This window comes from Cnephaeus nilssonii, assembly GCF_951640355.1.
Source record: "Cnephaeus nilssonii genome assembly, chromosome: 6".
In the NCBI taxonomy this organism is placed as follows: Eukaryota; Metazoa; Chordata; class Mammalia; order Chiroptera; family Vespertilionidae; genus Cnephaeus; species Cnephaeus nilssonii.
The window spans coordinates 12,665,888-12,675,589 of record NC_137077.1 but is presented as its reverse complement, the minus strand read 5'-3'; the positions used below and the strand labels follow the sequence as shown (position 1 = coordinate 12,675,589).

The 9,702-nt window shown below is 44.4% G+C and overlaps 1 protein-coding gene across 3 annotated transcripts in view; it reads left to right on the top strand.

The window, feature by feature from the left end:
• The first annotated feature begins 227 nt into the window (after positions 1-227).
• TXNRD1 (thioredoxin reductase 1) overlaps positions 228-9,702 on the top strand; it is a 54,175-nt gene continuing 44,700 nt past the window's right edge. The window contains exons 1-2 of one of the 3 annotated variants that reach the window (XM_079774283.1): positions 228-386; positions 1,778-1,887. The gene's annotated coding sequence lies outside the window, so the exon portion shown is untranslated. Of the gene's footprint in view, positions 387-1,674; positions 1,888-9,702 lie in introns of those variants that run through there. The other 2 variants (XM_079774284.1, XM_079774285.1) reach the window with 2 other exon arrangements.

The window sequence follows — 9,702 nt, the reverse complement described above, 5'->3', positions numbered from 1 at the left end:
TTAGGGCATAGTCCAGTTTTGTTCATTTAAAACCCACTCTGATTTTGGGTTCTGGTTCCAAACATTCCTTGAATTGTTTTTGTTCTGTTCTTGGGTTGGGGGCGCTATCAGCAGGAAGAGGATGTGGCGTCACCCAATTAGGGGATCCTAGTTAGCTGAGCCACGGGCGTAGGTCGCCAGGGCTGCACGAGCGGCGGATTTTTGCTTTGTCATTCTGACTCTGGCTCTCGGCCCACCCGCTCAGCGCCGAGCAGGGCGTGGCTTCCCGTAGCCGCTGGGACCCAGCAGCCGGTTCCACGGTTCGCTGCAGTCCCGCATCGCCTTGCATCGGAGCGGACGGTGTGGGACACCTGGAGAGGGCCCGAGGCCCCGGAGCGCGTGTTCATGTAAGCCTTGGGTTCGCTGACAGCCGGCCCCGCTCCGAGCGAGCGGCCGTGAGCACGCCGGACCCGAACACCGCCTGCGGGGTGCCGGGGGAACGCAGGGAGGGGGGTGTTGCAGGCACGTCTGAGTGAGGGTGAGGCTTTTCTCGGGCCAGCGAGCTGCTCGGCGTTCTTGGTTTAGTCCCGGTTAGTGGAAGCTTAGCCTGTGGTAGGTGACACCGGCCCCCTGGTGGCTTCCTACCTCTCGATCTTCTTTGTGGAGACAGTTTGCTTGCATAATATCTGAGAAAATGGGTTTTGTATCATCTCTTAGTGCACGATCTTGATAGATCCTCAACAGCATTAAGAGGGTGCAATAATTTAACGACGCTTTCCCAGGATTTTCACACCATTGAACCCCCGGAAATCCGGAGAGGTTAGCAAATTATATGTATTTACTCAGAATCATTTGACTCGCCCTAGGCAATGAATCGGGGACAGCTGAGAGTGGAGCCAGTGCTGTAATCTGACTTTTTTCAGGCGATACAGGATACTGTATAAAAGCACACCCCACACCGCCTGAGTGTGGATCCTAGGTCTGCTGTTGACCAGCTGTGTGACCTTGGGCAAGTTAGCTTTTCTGTGCCTCAATGTCCCTATCTGTGAAATGGACCTCAAAGGTTGTGAAGATTGTGTTCATATATGCAAAGCTACTGCAGAAGTGTGTTAGCTATTGTTATTATCAAACAACTATACTTTTGAGTGTTGGTGTGGCTTTTGTCTCATGAATGGGCCTGATACCAGTGTAACTGGAGTCTTTTTAATTCTATCACTGACTCATTCTCTGAGTTCACCTGTAAACTTGGACGATTAGGTCCCATATGTCATGGAGGGTGTTGTGTATTGCTTAGGATAGATAAATCCCCCTTACTGGAAAGAGTGTTCGTAATTCTGCCCTATGGATTCAAATTTCAAAGAAACGTTGGAAGATGGATTTTGACGTCCTGTGTAGATGCAGAGTTTAAAGGAAGATTAAGTTGGGAGGTGTTTTATAAACCTCTCCATGCCTCAAGCTTCCTTTTTGAGGCTTTCCCGGATCCCGGATGCACTGGGAAGGTAGCACGAGTACGTTTAGCGAGACTTAGTTGAGTCGGACCGGGACGCTGGCGTTCGTAGCTGGCCCCGAGGCCATTTCCAGCTTCCGGGGTCCGGGGTCCGGGGTCCGGGATCCCAGCCCGGGCGCGGGCCGGGGCGGCCGCCGGGGCTGCGGCAGGTGGCGCTGTTCCGCGGGAGGCGCGGCGCGGGTCGCCGGGGGGCGCGCACTGGGGCTCGCGGAAGCCCCGCCCCCGGCGCGCACTTCCCGCCGCGGCCTGAGCGCCCGCCTGACCCGCGCCCTCTCTGCTTCTGTGCCACAGAGGACGGGCCGCGCCTCGAGGGAGCGCTGGCCGAGCTGACCTCGGAGACCGACGTGCCCGTTGTGTTTGTGAAACGGAGAAAGCTAGGCGGCCATGGCCCGACCCTGAAGGTAGGTAGGAGGCGCTAACGTTCCTTCCGCCCGCTGGGCCGGGAGTGGGCCCGGCGCGGTCGCACGCCGCCTCTCCCCGCCGGGGCGGCTGTGCACCGAGCTCCCAAGGAGCCGGTCCTGGACAATGACAAAGGAACACACGGGGCTGGCCCACGTGTTCTTCCAAGTTGATGAAACGTTGAGTAAAGCGAACTGGCGAAGGGAATAAGTAACTCTTGTCGTCTTTAAAAATGCATTTTTTAAAGGGTCCCTTTCCTCCTTTTGTCCCTTCCTCTTTCCCAGTAAGCCTAAATAACTTAAGGCCTTCTAGGAGAAGTGTGGACTTGCTTGTTTAGGGAACTGCTGAGAAGAGGGGATCAGGAAATGCTGATCGTTTTTGGCTCCTGTCCTCCAGTTTAATTCTCGGGAGGGGAACCCAGAAACCCCGGGTGCAGGGGAGAGCCGCCAGGAAGCTCGTGGCGTGGTTTTGGTTTTCTTCGGGTGTCTCTCTCTTTTCTGGCCCAGAGTTAGCATTTGTGTGGAAGGAAAAGAGAAGTCTTCCCTCTGGCTGGTGGCTAGCGTGCTGGCACTCCTACCGTAGGTCATTGAGGGAGGGAGAGGTCCTGCCCCGTGGCACTGGCAAAATGCTGGGAGGCTGGCTTAGGGGATGTGTAACGTGGATGCTCTACATCGGGTTGGTTACCAGGTCAGAAAGCCTATAATCCCAACCCCTTGACACATTTCTGCTTTAATTTCTGCTAATTATCTTTTTGTCCTTGTCTGTTTACATCTATGTGATTTTTAAGAAACGGAACTCATATTTGAACACAGTGCCTTCTGAGAAAGTAAACCTGTGGCACAGTTAAATGTAAAATCTATTTAGATATGTTGTGCCTTTAGGAAGGATATTAGCATTTAATTTACATTTTTATTATTTTTCTAAAAATTTTATTTACGTGTTTGAAAAATGGGTATAGGAAATGGAGGTGGACTTCAAAGACAAATAGCAAATTAATGGACAATAAAGAGATAAAAAGGCTTTTGGCTTCATTTGAACTATATTGTGTTACTCAGACCTTTAGTTTGCAGGGAAAATGAGACAAAGGTCTATTAATATTCCTGTCTGATTGTCCTCTTTGTTCCACCTGTTTCATAAAATTGCACTTAAAAAGTTATATAGGCGTTTGAGCTTTATATAAATTCTACAGATGATCCTGGTTTTAACATCCATGGGAGGAAAAAGAATCACTGTTTTTATATGCTTTGGACCCATTTTATTGATATAATCTGATGTTTTCAATTCCATATGATCATAGGTAATTTCAGACATTAGGGAAGTGTAACAACATGAATGAAAAGCACACTACCAACTCACAATGAAATCATTCAGCACATCTCTTTTAAGTAAACTTACCACAGAGCTCTGTATCATTTGGTTTATTTTGGGTTTTTAATGAGTACTAAGGAATGGAGGAAGAGACACACGATAAGGACCACTGGTTTGAAACGTTTGTGAATTTCCAGCCGATTGTTGCCCACATTTGGGGCTAACTGGTGGGTTTTGAAAACCTTTAAGGAACATTGGGTTTGAGTAAAGAAAGGCATTTATTTAGTGGAGAATTGGGTGATTGTAGGATTAGTGTTAAAATCCTAAAGTCCACACCTTAAAAAAAGGTTAAGGTTTCATACTCTGATGGCAACCTATATAATGGAGAGGGAGTTTTTACAAATGTCGTCTTCTCCCTTCTCTTAATAGTTTTTTCCTTTGCCTCCTTTCCTCCTCAGTCAGTAACAGTGGCAACAGCAGAACTCACCTTGCTTTCATTGCACTGTAGAAGACTAGGGAGTGAGATTCCTGTTTCAAGGAACTGATAAGCTCAGATGACTATCTACAGGAAGAAGGTTTTAAAGAAGCGGTTCAAAAACTGTAGTCTACAGAACACCTACACAGAATTCTCTGGAGTGCTTATTAAACATGCACGCTTTACCTGAGGTCTTGCTAAATAAGCCCTCTGGAAGGGGTTAGGATCTGCCTTTATTATTATTATTTTTTAAACAAGCCCCCTCAGGTAATTCTTATTATTAATACCAAGTTTGGAACTTTAATGTTTAAGGTAGTTTAGTCAAGATTCGTTGCTAAATAATTAGAAGTGAGGAAACAAAGAACTATTCTTTAATACCCAAAATATAATAGTTAGAAGATAGCTGATGGTAACTCAATAGGTGAGTAACAATTTATATGTGAATAGAAAAATAGGGAAATATGCTATCTGTGGCGAGGACTTGTATGTCCATGTGTAAAATTAGAACTAGGGAGCTACCAAATTCTGAGAACTATAAATAGAGTTCCTATTGCTCAAAGACATCTGGCTTTCATGAACATTGGCGTTCTTAAGGGCGTAATGCAAGTATTCTTTATAGGGAACCTTGTATGTAAATCAGTGTCTCTAGGATTCCAGAGCATTGAAACCACTTGTATAAATGCCTTTTGTTGGTATTGAGAGGAACAGCAAAGTGAATGAAAAAGTGCTCATTGGAATACTAAGTGCTCGACATACTTAAGACTTTAATAGTCCTCAGTAGTTTGAAATAATAGTTTTGGGAGATAAGACTTAAACTGGTAACATGGGACTTAATTTCTTCAAAGCAATAATGGAAAGGTGACAAACACAAATCAGTGCATGATTAACAATCCAAGTGAATTATGAGACAGTTGTGAGAGGAGCTCAGATGTGACCGTGTAGTGGTCAGGCTCGGTAGCCCCGTGTTCCAGCCTTGAAGGCGGGTAGACACTGAAACAAAGGCAGGTCTTCTTTCAAGCCTAATTTCCACAATTACCAGAAATCAGACTCTAAGTGAATAGACACCAGGAGATGAGTGGTAATTTAGTAACTCTCCAACCATTACCTTTCTCTCCTAATATTCTACCCAAACTGGCAGAAAACATTTCTTTTTATTCTTTCCTCTGAGACAGTTCCATCCAGGGAGATGAGCGGGGTACCTGCTTTTGGTCTAGTTAAGGGTTGAGGCCTGAGGAGAATTGAAGGACCACTTTGAAGATGAGGGAAGTGAACAGGCTCTGATTTAAGAATAAGGAGAAGGGTAAGGACTAACAGGATTTTAAAGGAGGATAGATTATTAGGACTGCAAATGAATTTATCTGGTGCTGATTATACAGTAAAATTTTTACTAGCTGTGAATCCATGTTGAGTCCCATTGATTCCTCCTCCCACTTTAACCCAGTGACAACACAAACCCTTTTTTGCCGTGTGGCCGTTCTTTTACAATACACATCACCATTCTGGGGGTCCGGGGTTCAGATTTCCTCTGGCCTTTCCTGTCTGTTCACTTACCAGGGCCTGACTGCTTCCTATGCCTGTGCCTCAGGCTATCTGAACTTTGCCCAGGCTTCTTCAGGTACTTCCTTCCTCTTGCCCAAAGCATTTCATCAGTCTCTAACTTGCCTTCCACTTCTGAGCATCTCCCTCTCTGTCCAGTCCATCTGTGTTCAGTCATCTTTCTGATTGCTTCTTTGCTGCCTCCAGGTCTGTACCGGTGATAACATGCACACTCCTTAGTTTGGTATTCTGTGTCCTCAGAGCTCTGGCTCCCACCCATTTTTCTGGTTATTTTCTGCTCTGCTCCCTCACCTACAAAAAGCTCCTGGGAATAGTATTACAGCCGTAGTCCCCAAATGTCCCTTTTTTTTTTTTGTTCTGTTCTTTGGTTCAATTCCTGACTTCCTGCTCAAACCCACTTCCATTAGTCTTATGAAGGAGATGGTTTATCATCCAGTTTTACAGATGAGAAAATGGAGGCCCTGAGAATTGAAGGAGCATGTCCAGATTACACAGCTAGTTAAATGGCAGAGCCAGGAATGGAACCCAAGCCTATCTATAAAGTTCACTTGGGTGTACTCACACTTCTGGCACTTGGCTCTGTGTTATTGCTATTGGGATACATGCCTGATTTCCCTGGTGTGATGGTGCGCTCATGATTCAAGGCTGAGCCCATGCAAATCTTAGTATTCCTAGCATAGCTCTGGCAAATTGGAATTCATTCGTTAGATGCTTGCCGAGTGGAACTGCATTCCTCTGTGCCTACTAAATTGTAGCTTCCTTTAGGATGAAAATGATTTATTTTTGTATTTTCTCTGTGTTTTAATACCTAATGTGCATTCAGTTAATATTTGTTGAATGAATGGATGATGTTAGGGCTCACTTCATCACTTAAGGGGAGACTCACTTAAGTGAGGTGTTTAGCTACAAGGTGTCTGATTTTGTGAAGGTGGGCTGTCTTTGTAGAGACCAAGCCCTAAGATGTTCAGGAGAGAGTCTAGGGAGCATATAAAGCAGTTCAGAATTTTAAAGAGCTGTATGACAGCAGTCTATGCAGGTGTGTCCAGGTCAGTTGAGAAGAAATTCACATTATGTCTATTTCGCTGATTGAGCACCTGTGTTTTCATGGTTTAGCTAGGTACTCTGTTATCTCTAACACAGGTTTGTAGGGCAGAGTGTGTACTTTAAAATACATTTGTCAACAAATGTTTGTATGTGACTTTTTACGTAGAGTCACAGCCACTCCCCACGGCAGAGGAGGAAACTCAAACTCTGAAGAAAATAAGTGGAAACTAACAAAGCACTAGTTTTGATTTGAACCCAGGCCTCCAGGGCAGAGTTCCTTCTCGGTTGCTTCCTCTGAAAGCCACGTACCCAGTGCTTTGCTACCCTGGTCTGTGAAAACTATGCTCCTGGTCATTGCTGACTCCTGAGGTGTCCCAGGAGAGCTGATAATTGCTCTTACAACCTGAAAGGCTATGTTCTCCTCTGTCACACCCTTGTTTACATTAGATCTTGAGTGGCAATTCAGTTGCCACTGGGTTTTCCTAAGTGTTAGTTAAGTGTATGACTTTTACCACAGACTAAGGTGGAGGTTTTATATACTGTGAAATATTTCAGGGAACGGCTCCAAATTATTTTGCGGGACTCAACTGTCATTTTATCTTTTATTTCATTAACAATAAAGCAGTATTATTTGAATATAGAATAATTATTCAACACCTCTTTCGGATACTGTGTTTTTAAAGGAATTTGCTGAAATCCAAGGAGCCATTCATGGGAAAAATTCACGTAAATAATTTTGCATATCGTCTCAGACTTTTTGTGGACCTGCGTCAGAATATTTAGTAGATAGGATTACCTTTCAAAGTGCTATACACACATTAGTTGAAGCCTTTTAAATTTTTATTATATATCAAATTTCTTTTCACTGGTGTTTGTTATAATGGGATATATTTTTGTATTCCTCCTTACGGATTTAACCTTTAAAACATTTTTCTTTTCCTAAATCAACATCAAGGAGGGAAGCTACTGGTTTGTATATATGTTTTTCTATTTGGTGTCTAATGTTTATTAAACATTTGTTACCTTTGGGATAATTTAAGATTTATTACGAACTTATTCAACAGTTGAAAATACTGTCAAATCTATCACATAATTCTCACTTAATACATATAGTAACTTCATGATGTAAGAAGTAGTATTCTCATCTTACAAATGAGGAAACTGGAGACCAAGAGGTTAACACGTTAAGTGCCCAGCCTGTTTTGTCTTCTGGACGGAAAGTATAGTGTAGGTCACCCATGACTGACAGGGCGCTTAATGTTTTAAGCAACCTGCCCAAGATAACAGTAATAGCTAATAGGTCAAGATTGGAACCCATTTGCCTTCTTCCACTGTTCATGGTCTTTTCAGCAACCCATTTGAAAAGCACATAACTGCCTTGATCATAGCACAGTTTACCTTTAGTACTAAAGAACCAAACAAAGCAAAAATACACACTCAGAAACATAACCTTAAAGGAAATTAAAAAGAAAAAGAAACTATACCTAGTATCCTAGCATCCTGCTACTCTGACAAATCAAGTAGGACTTTTACCACGTCTCTTCAGCATAAATAGATACCCTGGCAGGATGAGGAGAGAAAAGCTGTGGTGAGAGAAGAAACAAAATTATTAGGGAGGTAGCTAGAGGCAGAATAAGTCTTATCTGTTGGAGTGCAGGACTCAGACTCTTAAACATCTATTTGTTATAGATTAATCCTGAAATAAAATCCCACTGGAAAGGGTAGTGGGCACTGTGTGAGTTCTTTTTCTATTTGGCCAGAAAGAGACCTGTGATCTGTGACATTCATCCCATCATGTTTGTGTTGAGTGCTGGGGGTTGTGGGACAGAGCTCAAGAATGCTTGGAAAGAATGAATCTGAACTATTAGCAAAGGGACTGAAAAAGAACGCAGGAAGGAAAACTGAAGAAAGAAAATGGAGGGCCATATTGAGCCCTCAGCAGCCACTCCTGAAAGAAGAAAAAGGGGAGAAGAGGAGCTAAATTATCTTGGAGGCCAAGCTGTGTCATTGGTTGCCTGAACTAATACTAATGAATTTTTGCTTTCTTTTACAAGTCATAAAGAAGTTTACCAGTATAACTGCAATTGTGTATTGCTGTCTTTTATATAATTACTAGAGGCCCGGAGCACGAATTCATGCATGCGTGGGCTCCCTCGGGGTGGCCTGCGGAGATTGGGCCCCAGCTCGCGCCCCCAGCCTCACAGCCCTGCTGGGCACCCAGCCTTGGCCTGGCACCACCCCCTCACCTGCTCCACCATCCTGCCTGCAGGGTGATCGATCGGGGCTAGGCCCCTGCCTGGCTCGTTCAGGGCCTGGTAGCCAGGTGGTGCCCCCCCCCCCCGCCCCCCGCTGGTCACTGTCTGCGGGGCGATTGGGCCTCCACTCACACCTGCCTTGGCCTGGTGCCGCCTGCTCACCTGCTCCACCATCCTGCCACGGTCCTGCTCTCATCGGGGCCCATCGGGGCTGGCAGCGCCTCCACTGCCGCCTGTTGCCGACACAACGCATCGCCGACGACACCGGCATGTTCCGCACCACCCCTTGGTGGTCGGCGCATGTCATACATAGCGAGCAGTCGAACTCCCGGTCAAACTACTGCCCGAGGGGGCAATTTGCATATTAGGCTTTTATTATATAGGATTACCAGTAATTTGACTTTAGGTTAGAAAGTCACTGTTTAGTGATTTAAGGATTCACAAGTGTAGAAATTCCCATTCTATAAATCATTAGGGAAAGTCATTAGACAAGAAATTTTTACTTTGAGGCTACATCTGAACCTTGTGCTCCAAAGGCAGATTTAAGAAGGCAGAATGTAATGCAAGTATGTCTTCTTTCTGAGGCTGAGTTATGTATTACTAAGGGTTCTTAGGGACAGGGATCTAGCATAGAGTGAATTCACTACTGGAAATCACAACTTAATAATATGATGCTTGTCTTATTGTGTTCTGTTGCTTCAAGCAAATTGTGTGGGCTGTTATCTCCTGAGAAATCCCTGTAAAATGTATTAGTAATACTTTATAAGTAGGTTAGGAGAAATAATTTATTTTTCTAAAGCATTTTGAAATTCTTAGATGAAAGGCTCTGTGTGAAGAAATTGGTGTCAGCTGTTTTCTCTGAGTCCAGAGAAAATAGGCACCTAAGAGTGGGAAGGCTGGCTTATCTTTAGCACTTCCTTATAAGTTACTTTTATTGACTTAAAGTGAATATCAGGAGCTCCCAAGAGTATGGTTAACTGTAAGAGCAAACATTTTTGGGTTTGGGACTTGGAATTAGCTATGTGTTTTCATCTAAGATTTAGACCAGGTTTAAATATTAGTTTGTAATTGGCTGACTTGGGGGCAAAATATGGCCTTTTGTTGATCATGGGTCCCAACTTTGTTTTTCTCTTGCTCTTGCTTTATTTCAGAGAAGAGATAAGCCTGACTTTATAAAA